General features: G+C 34.0%; 1 protein-coding gene across 4 annotated transcripts in view; it reads left to right on the top strand.

Annotated features, from left to right (window-relative positions):
- BRINP3 (BMP/retinoic acid inducible neural specific 3) overlaps positions 1–22,652 on the top strand; it is a 378,546-nt gene that overhangs the window by 1,704 nt on the left and 354,190 nt on the right. Inside the window, exons 1-2 of one of the 4 annotated variants that reach the window (XM_072814342.1) lie at positions 1,735–2,228; positions 2,896–2,970. The exons of 1 other annotated variant lie outside the window; for it this stretch is intronic. The gene's annotated coding sequence lies outside the window, so the exon portion shown is untranslated. Of the gene's footprint in view, positions 1–324; positions 711–1,734; positions 2,229–2,895; positions 2,971–22,652 lie in introns of those variants that run through there. 2 more of the 4 variants (XM_072814340.1, XM_072814339.1) reach the window with 2 other exon arrangements.

Here is a 22,652-nt window from a genome sequence, read left to right as displayed (position 1 = left end):
TGTGACACCCGCCCCCCCCCCCCCCCCGCCCAGCCCCCATCAGCACAAGTTCCTGGTTTCTACAACATTTCTCTTTATTGGGATGGATGGAGGTGAGACCTATTGTTTTAAGCTCTTTCTTTCTTTTTTGCTTTCTTTCTTCAGTCTTTTCTTCCTTCATTTTTTTTTTTCCTTTTTTCCTTTCCTGCTCTCTCTTTCTAAATTTCTGGGAAAGAACTATCCCTGTGCTTACTGATGGGCTGACTTGAAGACCCAAGCAATGCTTTTTAAAATTCAAAAGCCCTTTTAGCTTCCAGACATGAAAGTACTCCAGCTGCAGCGCCACCCCACCCCCGGCTCAGGATGCAAGGGCTTCCCCCCTCGGCTCCCACCCCCAGCCCGGGGGAACGGGGCTGAGCCTGCGGTGCGCACCGCTGGGCGCCCCTCGCCCGCCACTACTTTCTACCTGGTCTCCTTCCTCGTCTGGTCGTCCTGGCTGACAAGTGCCATCAGCCGCCGTGACTTTAGTTGCAGGAGCGAGGGCTTAGCAGAATTCAATTCAAACACCCTCTTTGGAGGACTGCTGCTGTTGCGCAAGGGGGGAAGGAGGGGGTGGGGGAGATAAAACCCCAAAAGCAAGAGCAAAAAAAAAACCCGCAACTTTCAGTGCAGTCGGGTCTTCTCCTCTGGACCCAGTCTACTCCAGCAAAGCACAGACGCACGGTGCTTAGGTAAGTGCGTTTTGCTGTATTCTAGCCTGAAACTCCAGCTGGTGGCAGGGGGACATTTACGTCTGAGAGCTCCGCCGCCAAGGACGCTGCAAGCTGAGGGCCAGCAACAGGCGACTGTGCCTGGGGGTTTCTCCGCAGCTCCCGGCAACGCCTAAGCCACCTGGGCGCCCGGAGCGCGGCCCGCGAGGTGCGGGGTTGCAGCGGGGCCGCGGGCTGGGTGCGGGGCGGGGCGGGGGCGGCCTGGGGGGGCCTGTCCCGCTCCCCGCCCGCTCCCCGCCTGCTCCCTGCTCGCTCCCTGCCCGCTCCCTGCCCGCTCCCTGCCCGCCCCGCGCTCGGCCCCTGCAGCGCCCGCCGCTCGGTGCGGGCAGCGGCAGCCCCGGGAGCGCGGGGCGCGCCGGGCTGGGGGGCTGGGCTGGGCTGGGGGTGCAGCCGTGCCCGACGCACCATTTCCAGCCTGCCTCAGGCCAAACTTGAGCAAAACCCCTCATTCTGTCCGAGAGGATGGGCTTGGGAGCTCTAGAGTCTTATCAACGCCCTTTTGCATATTTGCATCTATTTATTTATTTATTTATTTATTTATTTATTTATTTATTCTTTTTAATGAGCTGCACCTCAGACGAATGCATGAGGGCTTTTCAGCATGCCCGCTTTATATAAAAAGCCATAATCGCCCTCTTCATCCCCCCCCACCAGCCCCCCCTCCCGCCGCCCCTGCTTAGTTGGGCTCACACCTGCTAAGGGACTGCTCAGGCTCTGGGTTCAAGTATTACTGACCGTGGCTCCCTGTCTGCCTTCAGTGACTCGCGGGAATCTGGCGGGGGGGGGGGGGCTTGGGGGGGGCGAGAGTTGGATTTCAACTTGGAGCTGGAGCTGAGACTGTCAGGTTGAAGTTAAAGCTTAAAGAATGAGGTTGGGAGCCGTGTGGCTTCTATGAGACCCACTTGCAAGTTGGGCTTTTCATTTTTCCGTTTTCCCTTTTTTTTTTTTTTTTTTTCTGGAGGTGGGGTGGGAAGTAGGAGGATCTGGGACTGGGAGCGCTCCCCTCGGAGTCCACCCGAGAGGGGGTGGTGCTTCTTGGCCGCTGATTTCTGCTGGTTCTGCAGCCAGGCAGCGGCAGAGAGTTGGTGTCTCTGAGGGCTGTGCTCCTAGTCCCCAGGAGTTGAACCCGAGAGTGTTTTACTCTGCACCAGGTCGAGAACGTGACCAGCCCTTTAGAGCAGGGACCTCTTTCTAATGGGAATGTGTACGGGAAACGCTGGGGAGGCTCTCCCTCCGAAGATGAGATGCCTGCTTGGAGCTGTGTGAGATGCACACCAGTGGCTTGAAGAGAAGAGGAGGTGACAGGGGTTGCAGAATAACCCTACTATTGCTTACAAATATTCTAGCCAGTCAAATGTATGGAAGCAAAGAAGAAAGCATCAGGGTATTAAACTCAGCAGCTTCGAAGACAGATGATTCAGAATTTTGAGACTTTTGTGCATGCTGTTTAGATTTGTTTGTCATCATGCAGTTAAGCAGGTAAGGATTGAATGTCTATATTTTATTGACAGTCATATAACCTGTATTTGACCCATCTTGTGGTAATTTTTCCCTGCTTCAAGCGATGGGATATGTGTCTTTTCAGATGGTTCTGCTAGGATGCATAACTTCTTAGTATTCACGTTTGTGAAACCTTTAAATCCATTTAAACGTTTAACTTGCATTCATTTGAATGATTTAACAATGTTACAAAAATCATAAACTGGGTAGAGGTGAGAGGAGGAAATGGGGAGGGTCCGGAGTTGGAGGAAAGGATGCATAACCCTAATGAAGTATGTAAAATAGTAGTTGGAGGAATGCCTTGAAATAGTGCTTCTTCTTAAGGTCACAGACCTTAATATAAGAACAATTGGAGAACTATAAAAGGCATTTTGAACTAGAAATTTAATTCTGACTACTTGGGAAAAATGCTGAGTGGGTTATAGCCATATTATTTTCCAATTTCAAAAAAAAAAATTCTTGAGGTGGGGGTTGGTTGGGTTTTCAAAAAGGATAAGAAAAGAGCTTGCCCTAAGGCAACGTTATGTAGGACCCCAGTAGAGAAATCTTTGGGCTTGGAAAACCAGTTGGAAACTGAAAAAATAAATTTAGAAAATTAAAGTAAATCTCTCATAATTAAAGCTATTTTAAATTCTAAATTTTGTAGATGTATGATAGTACCAGCCAATAGATTTCTTCTGTTAAACAAAAAACTCAATTAAAATGACAACACACATCGTGAGTATGTGAAGTTTTATTATTATTATTATTATTATTATTGATAATGTTTTGTTATGTTTTGCCTACATATTGAAGGAGTCTGGAGTCCCCATGTAATGAAGCAAAAATTTAATAAAACATGATCCTAAAACATTTTCATTTATTTCTAACACTTTCTCTTCTCTAAGAAATTGTATTCTTTACGATTTTCTCTGGGAAATATTTTTAGTACTTACATTTATTGATGTGGATCCCTGATCAATAATTTTTCTGCTTGTAAGGCTCACTGATAACATCTTGAAGATATAAGAAAGATAATTGAAACTTTGGGTCATAAAATCGTGAAGTTACAGTGCTTTTCTTAAAAGGAGTTTGAGGCAAGAGGTAGTTTTTACTCCACTGGAGAAAGTAATTTGTCAATGAGTGTCAATTCCTCAATTCTTTTGCATCTTACCTTCTGGAATGTTATTGTAGTGAACATGCTCATTTTATGTGTGTGTGTTTGTGTGTGTGTGTGTGTGCACGCGCACCCACTTTTAGTTGGGTGGAGAAAGTATTTATTTAATCTACATTGCTTTAGTAATGTTTTCCAAATGAAATAGACACGATGCATATATGATTGATTTCATTTATCATTTAATCAGATAATATGTAATTCTAGCCTCTCATGAAATATTTTCCTAAACTCAACATTATAATGGAAATGTAAATTTTTTAAATAAAATACAGTATATCTTGATTTTCTTCATGCAAAATGATTGATATATCATAATTAAGTAAATCAAACCTAAGTAGGAAGAAACCTTTCGGATTCTTAAAGTGTGTTAGTGAGTGTGTGTGTGTGTGTGTGTGTGTATACTATATATACACATGCATATATAAAATTAACCTTACTACTAGATTTGTATGTTCTTTAAATAAAAATGGAATGTCTTTTCAGAATAGTGCCTCTGTGTGTTTCTCTACAAGTGCAAAGAACTTAACTGGTAGGACTTCAAAACTTTGATACCTTGTTATCAACCTATGCTTTAGTTCCCTATATTCCCTGTTATTTTGACTTTTTTTCATATTACCTCTAAAATGAGCAGTTACAGACTTGAATAAGTGTCTACAATTTTTGTAATCTAGAAAATTGAGTACGAGTTTGAAGTTCAGATACAAACAGGAACATAACACCAATCTGTGGCATGTTGAGCACAAATTTATCTTTCATGAAAAAATATCACAAAAGCTATTTGGTATTATGATTATGACTTATGACTAATGAGATAGACTTCTAAGATTCTTAACATTTTTCTCTTTATCCCCAGTAGTGGGCTATCGTGAAACATAGAGTAAGATGGGTTTAGGATTCCTTCCTCAATGTCACTTCTAGTTCTATCTCCTAAATACAATCCTATTGAAATTTCTTGACCACTCTTCATTTATTTTCCTTAACTCTCACGTGGGGAAAATAATTCTGCTTAATAGTGTTGTCATAGATAATAAGAGATGATGCTTTAAACAGACAAACATGCAATGAAGACAAAATGTATTTTGAAAAATACATTTACTTTTTTTTTTGCTTTGTTTTTGATAAAGTTCTCTTTCCATGAAAAAGTAAGGATGTTGACAACTTTTTAAAAAAATATTAGTATCAAATATTTTTGGTTTATGGTGCCATGGTGTCTAATGAGTATAAATCATATTTTCTTTTTGTTTTGATATTGTGTACCTAAAAAAACAAAAGTTCAAGAATACATTCCTTGAGGCACATTAGTTTTTAATTACATTATGTTTACTTTGGCTTTAATGTACTTCTGACACAAGTCACATTAACAAAAAGATTTATTCTTGATTAACTTTTCGGGTCATTTAGTGAAAGGAAAGTATGGTTTCTTAGCACATTTATATTATTAACCTGATGATTCCTGTCAGTTTAATTGAAACAAGATAAAAATATTCCCGTGTAGCAACTTCAAAAAATGGAGAAACTAAAAAAATACCAGTTTTAATTTCAAACATCATTTATAAACTAATATTAAGTTTACCAGAATTAATTAGGAAACATCCGGCTTTGTTGGTGTTTTAATTTAGCAACTACTTGGATATTTTCATCTAGGCATTTAGGAATGTAACTGAGCAGTTACTCCATTCAAGGCTATGTGGTTTTGTGATGTTAATATCTACAATTTGTAAGTTCTAAAGCAAAACAAAAGAAAAATAATTTGTTTGAATATTATTGATTGCTAATGGATTGTTAAAAGAAGGGGATAGGATAATAACGTTTATTCTAGTGTAGAAAAAAAGGATTCTCTAAAATAAATTCTATCATGAACACTAATGACATTTCTACTGAAAATATATCTGGAAGTTATTCTTAATTTCTTTTTTTCTTCCTTCCCTGTCTTTCTTTTTATTTTTTTTTAAGTGACATCAAATGGCCACTCAAACCATTTTTTACTGATCATCAAATATCCTTATCAATACCATTTTAAAGCTTTCATTACTATCATTTCGGGACATATTTGATAAGTCTTCATAGATAATGATTTCATAAACTATGAATCCACTCTTCGGTACTTAATATATGAAATAAAGTATTCATGCATACAGTTCTGGGCTATTTCTCAATTTTGTATTCGAAATAACAAATCATGAATAACTAGTTGATGCTCTATAATTGAAATAAACCCAATTACGAATCTCTAACCAATTTCTTTTCCCCTAATATTGATAGATAAACTTAACATATTTTTAATGAGTTGACCGGATTCCTAGGTAGTTATCATGAAACAAACAGATGTGTTGATTTTTAAAATGTTTATTTTTAACCAAGAAAGAATAAGTTCAGGTGTGGAAAGATGACATGCGTCCTAAAAAATTAAAAAGTCTTATAGATTCTTAATTTTCCATATTCCTTGTTGTCTCTTAAACACAATTTACAATTTCTCACAATATTTATTTGTTCTTAAATTTACAGTTAAATTGGTGTTTATCCTCAGTGTGACCTATTTTTATTTATAATTAATATTTTAGGAGTGTTTGTTTTAATGCTTATACCTAATTTACTCAGATGTATATGTCTTTGAAAGCACCCAAAGCATAACAAATTTCCTTTAACAGCTAATAAAGAAGTTACCATGTTATAGTTCCAGCAAATTAGATTTATAAAATACTCATTTATTGATTAAATTAATAAATATGTGAACATTACATTCAAATGTATTGTAGCTCTCTGCTATATAAGAATTATTGTCTCATAATGGTGTGTTTCATTTAAATTCCATTATAGAATTATTGTGAAAGAATACTTATAGATAGTCTTCCTGATTTCTGTGAATATCAGCCAACCTCATCAGGATTGAGCTGTTTTTTATTAACTTTTCTGGAGTCTTGCATTTTGTTAATTTTAAAAGCTATCTCTAGAATATTGTACTATTAAAAAACAATTTTGCCTTGGGAAGAGCAGAACTGAGTAGGCATGCATTTTAGATTTCCAGTGTCAAATAGTGGCCAGAATATAAGCACAGTGCTACTTTACAGATTCATTCAACACTCATCCTCACAACTGGAAAACATTTTCTTTAAAACATTCCAGATGATGTCCACAAATGCAAAAGTTTGGGAAAATGATTAAATTAAACCAGCATATAAATTTAAAAATTGAAGCATAGGTTCAATCAAGTATCATATTACAGAATCACATATGTTATATATAATGTGTTCTTTGTAACCTATAATATCTTTGATAGGCATATCCTTTTAAGAAACAAGGTTTTCTTAACTGCTTCAGATATGGAATTTAATGCTGTGTGCAGAAGCTTCTTCTGTTGTAAAGTAAATATAGAACAAAACTAATTCAATCAGGAAGTCCTACAGTAGACAATACATTTAAGTGTCTTTCATGTCTTTAGTATGGTAACATTTCAGATGGTTTGAAAAATCAGCCCTTTATATGTACATAGATGATAGAACAGTATTTTTCAGAAGTCAACACCTGTTAAATAATAATAAACACAATTTAAATATTTAGAAGAAAATCATTAGTGGTGAAATAAATATTGCAACAAAGTTGTAAAAAGTGATAGGTAATTAACTCATGCTTTTCTCAACACTTTCTTATAAAATACCAAAGATTAATAAATAGACTAAGCGTAGCTTACACAAAACATTTACATTGAGTGACTCAAGTTTACAGTAATTGAAATCTTGATTATTCATTCAGACCTGTCACTAATATACAAAGTGAAGTACATTTTTTAAATGTGGTAAGCAGTGTTTGGGAGATTATCCTATGGAATAATGTGGCAGACTAAAAGTTTCCAAAATAGAATAAAAAGAATCTGCCAACTACCAATCAATAACAGTAACAACTAGAAAGTATTTTTGTTGTTGTTCCTTTTTACTAATTTCACTCCAAATGGAGTTTTTAAAAAAACTTGTTAATTTTAATTCAAAAATTTTCTTGAAAAAAGCAATTATTATAGGATATGTGTTTTCCAATTTGTAAGATGTACTCTTTCATACTTAGGAAGTTTCAACAATTACCCCAAAACATTATCATTTTTACATTGTGACTTAAGAGAAGTGAATTGAAACTTAAAATTTACAGCTAAGGAAAAGGGACTCCTGAGCAATTTCTTAAGGGGCACTCCACATATCTTGTAAAATTAAATTTAAAACTTCTTTTTTGATTAACATACTTGTTTTAAGCATCTTTCTCCCCTTTGAGTGGAGATGTAGCTTATGGATTTATAAGCCTCTTTTCCCCCAACACACAGATTTTTGTAATATATCACTCCTTATTTGAGAACTTTTAGATCAAAGACAGATTATTGACACTTTATTTTTTTACTTTATTATTACTATTATTATTATTATTATCATTATCATTATTGTTTTAAAAAAGGAGAGAGAAAATGCCAAGCAGATGCCTTGCTGGTTGCAGAGCCCCTCACAGGGCTTGATCCTACCACTCTGAGATCATGACCTGAGCAAAATCAAGAGTATGGCAATCAACTGACTGAGCCACCCAGGGGCCCCTTGACATTTTAAATGTATAGCTATCTTTATATTTTGTCTATTTTTGAATAGTGACAAAACCATGGGAAAAGTAACCAGGCATCCACGTTTCCTCTCGGAACTCTGGCAGGTTTTCATTTGTATCTGTCATCCATCCATGAAATGCAGATATTTTACAAAGATAGGTCAGGATGAATATGAAAGATCACTCATGTCATTATTACTTTTTAGGCCTATCCTTGACAACTACTATTTAAGAAGATCAATTCTGATTTAGGGTAAGAATCAGCACCTTCATATAAATAGCCGTGATTAACTATTAAAAATATTTCTTTCTCATCAATAACATTGAGTCAGCGAGGTAAACAAGAGTTTTATCCAGCTCTACAGTATTCTTTTGTCAGAAAAGTGATAAAAACTTACCATGCTTTACCCTATTTTAGATACAGATCTGTAGAGGTCTAAACTGAAGATGACCATGTATTTACTCGGGATTTGAAACTAGACAACTATTAACTGTTCATTAACATTTATTTATTACCAAATTTTGGTCTTGGGTAATTCCCATAACATTGATTCATATGATTATTATTTAGAAGGCAATTCCTGACAAGTTCAAACAACATGATTTTAAAAATTACTGATAGTGTGTACGTGATATGCTGGGTCTAGCTAACACTCAATAGTGTCTATATGTGAGACATAGAGATGTCTCATGTATGCTTGCTTATAATATCCTTTAAAATCTGGCTTTTTTAAAATATAAAAACTCTCTTCAAGAAGCTAAATTATTTTTCATGTAGATTTATTTATATTTAAAGATTTGTTTATTTATTTTAGAGAGACAGAGAGAGAGCATGAACAGAGGAAGATGTAGAGAGAGAGGGAGAGAGGGATTCTGAAGCAGGTTCCCCACTCAGCACAGAGCCTGACATGGGGCTCCATCTCAAGACCCCCGCATATCACAACCTGAGTCAATATCAGAAGTCAGACATCCAACTAACCGAGCCACCCAGGCTCCCCTTACTTTGCTTTTCTTTTGAAATTTAGTATCTTAAATTCATTATAACTTTCTAAGTTTGAAGACAATTTGAGCTATTTTGAAAGTTAAAGTAATATAATGACAAGAATGGTCCTTGAGAATATTAGATGTTTTCAAAATTGTATGTTGGGGAAAAATAAAATATTGTTAGAGAAGAGCTTAGGTTAGCTAGAATATATTACCAATATCAGGCAATACAAGGCTACCTACCATGTGAAAACATTGTCCATCCCTGCATCTTTGGCAAATGGGTAAGATGTGCATTCTTCCATTAGAAAATGGAGAGTTGTGACATGCTTTCTTAGATATGGTTCAGAGGGCACTGGAGAACAGTAGATAAGAATTTAACTATTTGATGCTGAATTGGTTTGCTTATTGTTAATCACCTCTTTTTGTTGTTACCTTTGGTTCTTTTTAAAAAGTATTTATTGAATGTATGTATAATCAGTGGTGTGCACTGGGGTAAACCTTGGCAATATAACAATGAAAAGATATAACAATTGTGCATAAGAGGCTTATAGTATTTTGCTGTTTGTAGTACATTTTGTTTTAATTAATCCATCAAGGCAAATTTAACGCTTGGCCACTGATTTTATTTTCACACATGTCCAATTATTTTGATACTACAAATATAATTCTCTTTGAGAGAAAAAGGCTGTCATATTCCTCAGCATACAGATAGGTCAAATAAAGAATTAATTTTCTATCCAGAGTTTTAGAGGATATTTATTAATGAGGAATGTAGGAACCAGGACAGTTGTGCAAATAAAACCATAAAAATTTTCAGGGTAATGACTTAGTTGACATTTTATCATGATTTATTTATTTTTGTTGTGTTTTTAAATGTTTGTTTTTTTATTTTTATTTTTTAAAAGATTTTATTTATTCATGAGAGACAGAGAGAGAGAGAGAGGCAGAGACACAGGCGGAGGAAGAAGTAGGCTCCATGCAAGGAGCCCGACATGGGACTTGATCTCGGGTCTCCAGGATCAGGCCCTGGGCTGAAGGCGGTGCTAAACCACTGAGCCACCGGGCTGCCCTTAAATGCTAGTTTATTTTTAATGGAAACATTTCCAATGGGTTATATATTTTGTTTTTAGTAATTAAAAGGAACAACAACAAAAAAGGTTAACATTAAAATAATTTACAAATGTAATTATCTTATTATTAGGGCCTTGTCTGTGCCTGATTATTTTGTTAGTGCTATAGATGCATTAGTGAATAAAACAGATAAAAACCCCTGCCTCGTGTTGCTTGTACTGGAATTGCAGTGATTATTACATTATCATAGGAACTATCAAATAATTACCAGGATTAGCCTGTGAATTTAATGATACCTGTAATCAAGATTAGAAGACAAGTTTAGGAGTCTGCTGACAATATTTATAACCATACACTCCTAGGTTAAGAACATTTGAACACTTTTATTTCCTTACAAATGAATGAAAATACCTGGAGATTATTATTTTGAAATTAAAAAAAAAAATTCCTGTAGCCTAACAATCAGGACCTTAAAAAAAAAAAAAACTTTAATAGTTTTACTGGACTTTATCTGTGACTTTAGAAAGTACACTCCTATTTGTATTTCCCCATATAATAACTTCTAATTAAATAGCCCTTTTCACCTTGTAGTCCTAGTAAACTCCAAGGTAAGTTTTGGTCCTATATAGAACAAGAGATTTATTGTCCATTTGTTTCCAAACTCAGGCATTTCTACACTTCAGCCCAGCATTATGTCTAATTCTTAAAATATATTAGTCTTTACATCAGTATAAATGACTTTACTGAATAAGTTAGTATTATAGTTTTAGCTTTCACCCAGGATCATTATTAAGAAATTTTTTTTCTTTAAAGATTTTTTTTATTTATTCATGAGAGATATATAGAGAGAGGTGCAGAGGGAGAAGCAGGCTCCATGCAGGGAGCCCGATGTGGGACCTGATCCCACGACTCCAGGATCACGCCCTGGGCTGAATGAAGGCAGGTGCTAAACCGCTGAGCCACCTGGGAGTCCCCAAGAAAAAAAAAATTTAAAGCATTTCTAAAACTTTGCAAAATTGTGACTGAAGTCATTATCCATAAAGGAAGGTGCCAAATGTTTATTGTCTTTTTATTTGCCTAGTACTTGCATGTTGTCCTTTTTAAAAAATTATTTCCTCAAATTCTCTTTAAATTTGCATGTATGTGACAAAATTCTTTTACTGACAAGAATTGTTTTTTTCTCCTACAAACCAGGATGCTTTTATTATCAGACTATACCAGAAAAAGCAGAATCTTATTCCTAGCTATAGTGACCATATTAAATACAGATGTCTGTAACCATTATTTTCATTCCAGTACTGTATGTAGATGTAGATTATTTGTTCTTTATTTTCAAATTATTTATTTATTTTACCATCGACTATATCCCCTATGCTGTTCTCTTCATCCCTGAGACTTATTCATTCCATAGTCTGAAGCCTATATCTCCTCTGTTTCACCCATCGCCCACTCCCACCTCAATTATCAGTTTTCTGTATTTGTGGAAGTGTTTCTGCCCTTTTGTTTGAAACCTTTTTAAGGTTCTGCATATAAGTGAAATACTATGATATTTGTCTTTCTCAGTCTGACTTCTTTCATTCAGCATAATATCCTCTAGGTCCATCCACATTGCCATAAATGGGAAGATATTGTTCTTTTTATGACTCTGTAATAGTCCATTGTTTTCTTTATCCATTCATCTACTGATGGACACTTGGCTTTAATAGTCCATTGTTTTCTTTATCCATTCATCTACTGATGGGCACTTGGCTTGCTCGCATATCTGGTTATTGTAAATAATGCTGCAGTAGGGGCTCCTGGGTAGCTCTGTTACTTAAGCATTTGCCTTTGGCTCAGGTCATAACCCCAGGGTCTTGGATCAAGCCCCCCATTGGCCTCCTTGCTCAGGCGAGAGTCTGCTTCTCCCTCTCCCACTGCTACCCCCTTCTCCTATGTTATCTCTCTCTCAAATAAATAAGTAAAATATTTAAAAATATAATGTTGTAATAGACATAGGATGCATATATATTTTCAAATGAGTGCTCTTATTTTCTTTGGGTAAATACTCTGTAGTGGAATTACTGGACCATATGGTATTTCTATTTTTAAACTTTTGTGGAGTTTCCATACTGTTTTCCACAATGACTGCACCAATTTGCATTCTCATCAACAGTGCAAGAGTTCCTTTTTTTCCATTTTCTAGCCATCACTTGTTATTTCTTATCTTCTTGAGTCTAGCTATTCTGACAAATATGAGGTACTATCTAATTGTGGGTTTGATTTTCATTTCCCTGATGATTAGTGATGTTGAACATCTTTTCATGTATATGTTGGCCATCTGTATGTCTTTTTTGGAAAAAAATATCTTTAAACTGTCTTCTGTTTTGCTGTTTTGGTAATCAAAGATACTGATTATAATACATTTTCAGAAGCATTTCTCATACTTAACTTTAAAATTAGATTTTGCAATCTAAATATGCTATTCTAAATATCTTGCATCTGAACTTTATTCTTTACTTTCTACTTTCCTTATGAATTAAAATTAAGTACAATCTGAATCTTACCAAAATATTTTGGTAGATAATCACTTATGTTGGAACACCAAGATATTTTATGTTTAAAATATAAAGATAACCCAAGCGACTCTTGAACTTTGGACTTTTAAGAATGATATCCCCTATATGCTGGACAGAATTAAGGACTGGAACTCATTTTGTCTTCATTTTTTCTAATCAGCTCTACCATTAGGTAGTAGCATTTAACTTCTTCTTTATTGGTAGGACAAGATTGTATTGACAGGATCAAGCAGGAGATTAGTTCCCTCTGCAGTATATACTCCTCAGAGGAATACTGACCCTCATTAAGATGGAAAACACTTAAAGCTGTAATTCACAGGCACTGTATTGCCTGATCAGCTAAAATAAATAATGAGAAAGACCCTCTGGAATATAGGTTTAGCAGAGTTAAATCACTGGAAAAATTTACTTCTCAGGATAATCTTAACTTATACAATCTTAACTTATACAACATGATTTAAAACAAATAAGCTTGGGCAGCCTCAGTGGCTCAGCGGTTTAGCGCTACCCTCAGTCCAGGGTGTGATCCTGGAGACCCGGGATCCAGTCCCATGTCAGGCTCCCTGCATGGATCCTGCTTCTCCCTCTGCCTGTGTCTGGGCCTCTCTCTCTTGTGTCTCTCATGAATAAATAAATTAAATCTTTTTAAAAAAATTAAAAAGTAAAACAAATAAGCTCAGTTATTAAAAAAATAGAAAAAGAAACAACAATGCAGAAAAGTGAAAAAGTATAATAATAAAACACTCCTAACAGATGAATATAATGGCAATCTCTTGCTAGTTTAGGCAGACATAATGAAATAGTCCATGAATGAAAGAAAAAAAAAAAAGGAAATTCAATTCAGTGCATGTTTCAAAAATTTACCATCTACATGACAGTTTGTTAAATATGGGGCCACAGGGATTACTAAAACATAATTCCTGCCAGGAAGTCCTTTATAAGCTGGTCCTATGAACAAAGGGGTTAAAAAGGATAATAGTAGCATATTGTGGAAATCAATCGGGTTGATAGTTATTTTAATAATTTTCAAACTAACATATTCAAAAGGATTTAGGGTAGTTATTAACCCACCAGGACATTTTAAAGTTCAAGAGGAATTGCTGTTTCAAACAAGAATGTATTCCAATCTTTTTTTTAGTTCCCGATTGGATAATCTCAGGTTTCTGTAATGCCTAGAGTTATATGGTATTTCTTCTACTTTAGGGATTATCAAAACATTTTTTGTCTTTTTATAAATTTGTTTTCGGTTTTTGAGGAAAATTGAAATAATTATCAGTGCATAAGAAAAAAAAAAACTTTTGGTATAATTTCCAAATATGCCCAGTGACAAATTGCATGGCTAAAAGTCAGAATGACTTTTTTCCTCATTTCTGCACATTACTGTTCATTTCAACAGGTGCACAAAGGTAAAGCAATCATTTCTCTATGCTTCTGGTGGAGTACAGAAGAAAGAATGGCAAAATTCTGCTTACTTATATAGAAAATGGCACACATTATATAACATATACAAGATTTTATATCTTGATGAATTTCTTGACATTTTATTTAATAAAATGCCTAATTCTACTCTGTTAGGCTATTTAAAAATTCATTACCTTTAAATAAACAATATCTAGATTAAGTGAGAACAATTTAAGGTCATTTGAAGTCTAGAATTCTAGAATATAAGTGCTATTTAACTAATGCCATAAATTAATACGTCATTACTAAAGCAATGATGTAAATCTTTGCATAATGGAGCTCTTATTCTTTTATTAAACTGACTATATACAATATATAGGTCATGAATATTCAAAGATAATCCAAATTTATATGTATATAGTAAGATAATGATTACATTATCCATATATCTTAAAATATGTACACCAAATTAATACTTAAATTTGCTACTTTAGAAAAGCAATGCCTTTAAAATGACTTTCCTCATATCTAGGGATTTTTTCTGCCAAATAATACTATAAAATATATATATTTTGTTGTAGTCTTGAATTTTCACACTATTATTTCTTAAAATGCCACTTGATAATAATGATCTTCATATTCTTGTCATTATCTGGATTTTTGAGAACATAAGAAAACTGACGTTAATTAAAAATTTATGATTGCATTTCAGCAAAATATTGAAATCATCTCATTCTATGGAAATTTTGTTATGTTTCATATTTTGAGAACCAATTCGGTTTTACGTGTTTTGGATATATTTTTTTCTTTTGTAATACTATAAAGCAATTTATAATAAGATTGAGTCATTAAGCCTATTGGATTAATTTTGTAATTTCTCTGAAGAGCACATAGGTAAATTAAATCACTGACCATGATTATACTTCTTAACCCATTAAATAATACATATAATCTGGAAAAAGTTGTTTTCTGATTTTTTTGTTTAAAGGTACATATTTTTAAATACATGAAGATGAATCACATTTAGTTGATTAAATTATAACCTTCATTGAAAAATTAAATTAGGGGCAGCCCCTGTGGCGCAGCGGTTTAGCGCCGCCTGCAGCCTGAGGTGTGATCCTGGGGACCCTGGATCCAGTCCAACATCGGGCTCCCTGCATGAAGCCTGCTTCTCCCTCTGCCTTTTCCTCTGCCCCCCTCTCTGTGCCCCCCCATCTGTGTCTCTATGAATAAATAAATAAAATCTTTAAAAAATTAAATTAGATGAAGCAGATAGGCTTTGAAAATCTTTAATATGAAAACTTATATTATGAAGCCCCATAATACTCAGATAACTTGCATATAATAGACTGAGATAAAACTTCCTATTTTAACTTTTATTTTAATTTTCTATTATTTATATTTTCCACTTTATTTTATTATATATTTGTTAATGTTTTTTAAGGTGGGAAAGGGAGGGGCAGAAGAGAGGAAGAGAGAGACTCTTAAGTAGGTTTCAAGTTGGTGTGAAGCCAGATGAGGGCCTCAATTCCAGGACTCTGAGATCACAATCTAAGCCGAAATCCAGAGTCAGATGCTTAACAAACTTAGCCACCCAGGTGCCCTTATTCTCAATTTTAAAATTTTAGTTTGTTCAAGAGCATTTAATTAAATGGCAGCAAAAATCCTAATAACTTTGATCTGCAGTCAGTTCTTATTAGGTTACAGTATGGTGTAATAGGGGGAGCATGGTTTCAATTTGGTTTCAAAACTGTTGCCATTCAGTCCTTGCTTTGCTGCCTATTTATTTACCTTGAACCTCCATCATCTAAACAAGCTAATGGTGATAATAATATATACTGTACTGTATTGCTAGGAAATGCAATAAGGAAATATTGGTAAAATGCTTGGCATATCAAAGGAGCTTGATAAAGCTAATTTTGTTGGAAAGAAAATGAAAAGAGCATATCATATTCATCATTACTGTCTTTTTTTTTCTCTGATAAAATTTAGAAGGGTTTCAGTTAAAGTTACCCCTAGTATAGAACCTTTCAAAGGGAGAGGGGTAAGTTGTTCAACTGCTCTTTATATATTATTATTCTGTAAATTCAAGAGTGACAACATAGTAAAACATATACCGTGCTTATTAGTGAGAAGAGAATTTATGTTGTACTTTCCTTTGAACTCGTATTTGTTTGGTCTTTCTTTAGAAACTATGAATAAGGGATCATAAATAAAAAGATCCTGAATTTTCCACAATTATATGCATGATCATGATAATTCCTTATAATTGACTTCAAGCTAATAATTGATGCTTTTATATACTTACTTGTAAAGGTTTTTGAATATTAAGAATGCTCTGCTTTGATACTACTTGAACATGTCATTTATGTTCATGATTTGGACACCAAATCATTATCTCAGGACTCTATTTCCCTCCTTTCTCAACTCTAAGAGCTATTGTCATCTTGAGGTATAGCTCAGATACAGTCTTTTGTAAAGCTTTCTTCTTTCCACATAGAAGGAATTTTCTTAATCTTGCCATCCATATCACATTAATTACACCTCAATTTAGTACTTAATTATCATTTTTTCATTCACTCAACCACTACTTATTAAGCAACTTTATTTCAGGTACTTTGCTAACTCTATCTAGTTGTCATTAAAATAAGAACAATTATTGTCCTTCTAAAACTAAGTCTAATTGGAGGCAGGGGGAATATGAAAAAGTCATTATCTATACATAAATAAACAATATAAATGGGCTATAATTGATGAAGTAAAGGGATCTTAAATTTGACCCAATCTCAAAGGGTCACAGAAAGCTTTGTGGTGAAATGACAGTTTAGTCTGAAGTTCAAAGTAGGTAAAGGTTGGGCAGGTAAAGGAATCCAATTGAAATAGTACTTCAGGTAGAATAAGTTGCATATGGAAAGACACTGAAGAAAGGGAGAAAGTGAGATGATTTTGAAGAATAAAATTATGACCAAAGCATAGTTGATGTTTGGTTGAAAATTGTTGTGGCATATGCAGCAGAAAGATTAAAATAAAGAATTCTGTAAGTGAAGATAATTTTATACATTATCTTAAGGAGTTTGGATGTTATCCAGAGGGCAAATGACACAAAGTCATAAGTTGGGGTAAAAGAGTTAAATGTTCAAAATTCACTTTATAGTGAGATAACTGTAGTAAAAAACAAACAAAAACAAAAACAAAAAATTGGGGAGAGCCACATGGGTGTTAGGAAGACCTATTTTGAAGCTATTGCAGCAATCTAGAATAGAGGCTATGGTGGTAGTGTTGGGGGTATGTAATGACCCACTCAAGTAAAGTGGGTGTGAAAAGAAATGATAGATTTGATTCTTGGGAGGATCTTGGGGATTGATTTGATATATGCAATGAGAGAAGGTAGAGGAAAGGAAGATTTTGGCCTAAAACTCTGGAAGACATGGGGATCCCTGGATGCTCAGCAGTTTAGCACCTGCCTTCAGCCCAAGCTGTGATCCTGGAGAGCCGGGATAGAGTCTGGCATCTGGCTCCCTGCATGGGGCCTGCTTCTCGCTCTGTCTGTATCTCTGCCTCTCTCTCTCTCTGTGTCTCTCATGAATAAATAAATAAAATCTTAAAAAAAATAAAACTCTGGAAGACAGTATGGAGGTTCCTCAAAAAGTGGAAAATTATACCCTTTGATCCAGCAATCGCACTTCTGGATAATTACCCCAAAGATACAAATGTAGTGATCCAAAGATGCACATGCACTGCCATGTTTATTGCAGTAATGTCCACAATATCCAAACTGTGTAGACAGCCCAGATGTCCATTAACAGATGAATGGATAAAGAAGATGTGGTATGCATATACAAAGGAATACTACTCAGTCAACAAAAAATTGAAATCTTTCCATTTGATATGAATGGAACTAGAAGTATTATGCTAAGCAAAATAAGCCAATCAGAAAAGGATAATTATCATATGATCTCACTCATATGTGAAATTTAAGAAACAAAACAGGATCATAGTGGAAGAAGGAAAAATAAAACAAAACGAGAGAGGAAGACAACCCATAAGAGACTCTTAATCATAGGAAACAAAATGAGGGTTGCTGGAGGGGAAGGGGTGGGGAGATGGGAAAACTGAGTGATGGACGTTAAAGAGGGTATGTTATGTAACGAGCACTGGGTACTATATAAGACTGATGAATCATTGACCTCTACCTCTGAAACTAATAATATACTCAATGTTAATTAATTGAATTTAAATAAAAAAGATTTGGCTTACAAATTTGAATATATGTCATGTATGAGATAAGAAAATCAGAAAGAGAAAAAAATAGAGAATGTTGATTTTTTAGTTGAAAAAGAATTGGTTTCTAACAAGGATTCCCATAGGCCATGTGTTCTGCCTTATATAAAGCCATCACTTGATCGTAAGTTTCTGAGGATCAAAGCAGTATTTTTATTTCCATTTTTATTTTATTTTGTTATCTTTTTAGGATTTATTCATTTATTTTAGAGGAAAGAGAGCACGTACACAAGTACACATGAGCGGGAGGTATGGGAGGGGGACAGAGGGAGGTGGAGAGAAGATTTAGCAGACTCCTTGCTTGACTATAGAGCCCATTCATGAGGTTCCATCCCACAACCACGAGACATGACCTGAGTCAAAACCAAGAGTAGGCCCTTAACTGACCTAGACACACAGGTGCCCCTCAAAAGCAAGATTTTTTAATGATACCTGTCATCCTGCTTCATATCAAAATATATCAGGGTATTTTGCACATTGTAATGATAACTAATATTTACCTTTTTATTGTGGTTTTCTTTATTAGTAGTTCTACCAAAAAAATATATATATATAAACAATTACTACTTGGGAAAACTATTGAAAATTTACTGCTAGAAATATATTTTAACTCTCCATTCATTTACTTATACAGTTTATTTAGCAGATATTTACTTCAAAGCTAATAGTTAAGCTAATAGTTATTCTAATATATATTATTTGATATATGGTAATATAATAATAATATGCTATATATTTTAATAGATTCTGAGAGTATGTAATACAAATATATTTATTTTATAATAATAAAATGATTGCAATAATTTATGTTTTGTAGAATAATATATATTCCATTAAACTATTAAGGAAGAATGTTGCCTTTTAATAAATACAATCATTTTGGGAAAAGGAGACTTTATTTTGAGGACATTTATTTATTTATTTATTTATTTTTTGTTTGAGGATTTTTTTGAGGATTATTTATATTTACAAACTCCAATATTAGTGATCATGAATATTAAAGAGCTATTCCATAGAGCAATGTAGCAATCTCTGAAGATGAGGAATTTGGAAAATGAATGTATGACCTGGAGCAAAAAGTCAATTTTCCTTAGATGCTTTTTCTACACAAAAAAAGAATAAAATAAGGATTGAGAAATAGTGAGAGTATAAAATGTGGTAAAATGTAAATAATTGGTAGCTGAAGGATATATGTGTTTACTGTACAAGCCTCTCAACTTTTCTGTGGGTTTTAAATTTTTAAAATTAAGGGAAAATACATCTCTTTGATACAACTATTTTATGAAGCTTCTTTGCATATTTAAGATTTTAAATGGATTTCCTTAAGAAACTATTTTGAACATGTTAGCAGCAAAAATCAATTCAAATACCAATCTAAAAGAAGAAATCATATAGTATGCAAAATTAATTGTTCAACAAATAGTAATAATTAGTATTGAATATTCAACTAGATAGTAGTCTAAAAGATGAACCTCTATGACATGACACACCAATCTAAAAGGTATTAAGTTGAAGTCAATAATTCATAATTTTCTTATCTTTGTAATTTCAGTTATACTAGAAATTCATTTGTAATATTATAGAAAATATTTTCTAAGTTCCAATATTTCATGAATTTCAAATACATATGATAAGTTAATATTTTACGTAAAAATAACGTACTGTCCTCTGGAATAGGATAAAGGAGAGTCAATGAAGAGAAATATTTTGTTGTGTTTTTTTCTTCCTGACATTTTTGGGTATTTGCAAGTAATAAAGTTGTGTGAGTTGATAATGTTCTCACGGAACTTTATTTGGTGAGAATTTGTTATAAGAAAAGGCCATGTACCAAATATCCATCATATAAACAATGTGATATTTTCTTCCTCTTAATTTTTGGAAAAGAAAAATTTGATCAATATTTTTAATTAAATAATGCTTTTTAATTAAATGTTGCTTTTTAAATATGACCTTAATTTTTTGCTTTTAAAATGTTTTTGTTGTGGTTTTTTTGTTATTCATAAAATACACCTTTACATATTTCAGAATATACTGTGCATGACATTGTAGTTTCCTTAGTTGGCCTCTTAGGAACTTAGAAATAGTAAATTCAAGATTATTTTGCCATTTCCTTATACTCCAGGTAGTGAAATTGGTGAATTCACTTATTAGTTTAATGATTCTTACTTTCATTCATTGGACCTCATGATTTCCCTTCTTTAGTAATATCTCTACATGTAGCTGGTTATCTCAGTAGCGACCTGTGAGATTTCTCAAAGGGACCTTATTCACTACTTTTGAAATTGGCAATCTATATCATAAACTCATCTCTCACCCGAGGACAAAAACTGTTATTATTTCAAACCAAATAAAGGAACCAATTCAGGTGGTTCAGTAATATTTTAAAATTTACTACTCATTTACAAATGTACATTTGCCTACTTTCATAACAAACTAGATGAATGGAGTCTTTTTTTTTTTTTTTTTTTGTGAACATTGAATCTAATGGCCATTTGTCCTAAGGATTTTGAAAGCATACATTCTGGCCTTAATGTATTCTAACTCTACTTTTCTCCCTGTTTTGTAATTCTTAAAGGCAGTGTCTTTAAGATGGCTTGAGTTGAAATGTCTAGTAGTGTAGTTTGATTATTGTTCCTGTCTTTTAAAAGACCTTATAATTGTAATGATTTCCAAGAGATCCCCCAAATTAGTGTAAATTTGGGCAGGATGAAATTCTCATAATCTCATTGCTAATAAACTTTCTTTCAGGGAAACCCACGGCTGAACAGAAGTAGGAGCATGCACCCAAATTAGAAGTAGAAGAAACAGAAATAATTAAAACCTAATTCCAGTATTTTTAGGTAGTTCCCCCACACATAACATAAAATCTTTCCATTTTCCTCTGTGTTAAGATTAGAAAATATGCTAACCATGAAACTTCTTTAGCACATTTGGTAAAGAAAATAAATACAATGATTCTGGGCAGTATACTGAAAAATGCCACCAAACGTCATTTGTATACTACTTTCTTAATGCTGTGTATCTTACAAAATCATGAGCTGCAGCAGAAAGAGCTAGTTTTAATTTTATAGTATATAATTATATGATTTGATATCAGTATGGAATATACTTTGAAGCATTCCTAATGTTCTTCCAACATTCTAGTCGCTGTTCTAAGTGCCTACATAAGAAAATATAGCCTTTTTGCAATAATGATTAAATGTTTCTGGTTTGAATATATTTGATCAACAGAAAAAATGTGTTTAACAAAGGTAAATATTTATTAGTCACAAGTGGACTATACCATACAATTAAACATAGTAATAACTGTTTATGAATATAAGTGAAATATAATAATTTTAAGATAAGTGGTATAGTTCCCACACAAGAAACAAAATATAAAAGTATATATTTTCTTTATCAGCATTAGAAATTCTGAATTGAATCATCTGACAATGCCATATTTATACAAGTAATTTTTTTTTAAATTTTTTTTTAAAATTTTTATTTATTTATGATAGTCACAGAGAGAGAGAGAGGCAGAGACACAGGCAGAGGGAGAAGCAGGCTCCATGCACCGGGAGCCCGACGTGGGATTCGATCCCGGGTCTCCAGGATCGCGCCCTGGGCCAAAGGCAGGCGCCAAACCGCTGCGCCACCCAGGGATCCCTATACAAGTAATTGATGGAGGCCTGGAAACTCCCAACTGATATTCCAAAATCTATTATATGATGTTATAATTTATGAATTTTTAAAGTGTCTTGACTTGTAAGACTTCCTATGTTGTTTACAAAAGAGGCCATTGTTTAATCATCACAATAGAGCAACTTTCATGATTGGGGCAACTCATACAGTATGTGGACATTAGTTCTTCTAATTGTGTAGTGTCCAGGACTGGATCTGATGACCTAGGTCAGTCATATTGTATCATTGGTTGAGATATTTTATAGTTGTAAAAGTATTGCTGTATGTCTTTCCTATATAAATAGTTTAGGATTAAATTATGCATTATAGGATTATAACTAGAAAGCAGATTAAAAATGTCAATCGCCCTATCCAAACACCAAATATGGCAACCATTATAATTAAGATATTTTACTTAATACGTGCATTTTGATTCCTTTCTAAAGAGATTTTACTGACTAAAAACTCTCACAATCATACTTTTTTATTAGTCAGAGTTTATATACTATACAGTTCTATGTGCTATAAATAATGATAATCGAAAAGATTGGTGAAGATGGAAAGTAAAATTGAATTCAAATATTTGTAGAATATTTTGTGTAGTATATAGATACTGCATCATCTGCTCTGTGTAAAATCGTTTATATTATACCACATTGGGATTTCATTTCTTGGTACTTTATTTCTGAATGCTTATGAAATTAATGTATGTGGTTT

The sequence above is a fragment of the Canis lupus genome, chromosome 38 (assembly GCF_048164855.1).
Source record: "Canis lupus baileyi chromosome 38, mCanLup2.hap1, whole genome shotgun sequence".
Taxonomy (NCBI): Eukaryota; Metazoa; Chordata; class Mammalia; order Carnivora; family Canidae; genus Canis; species Canis lupus.
Note: the sequence above shows the minus strand (reverse complement) of the source record. Positions and strands in the feature narration are given on the sequence as shown.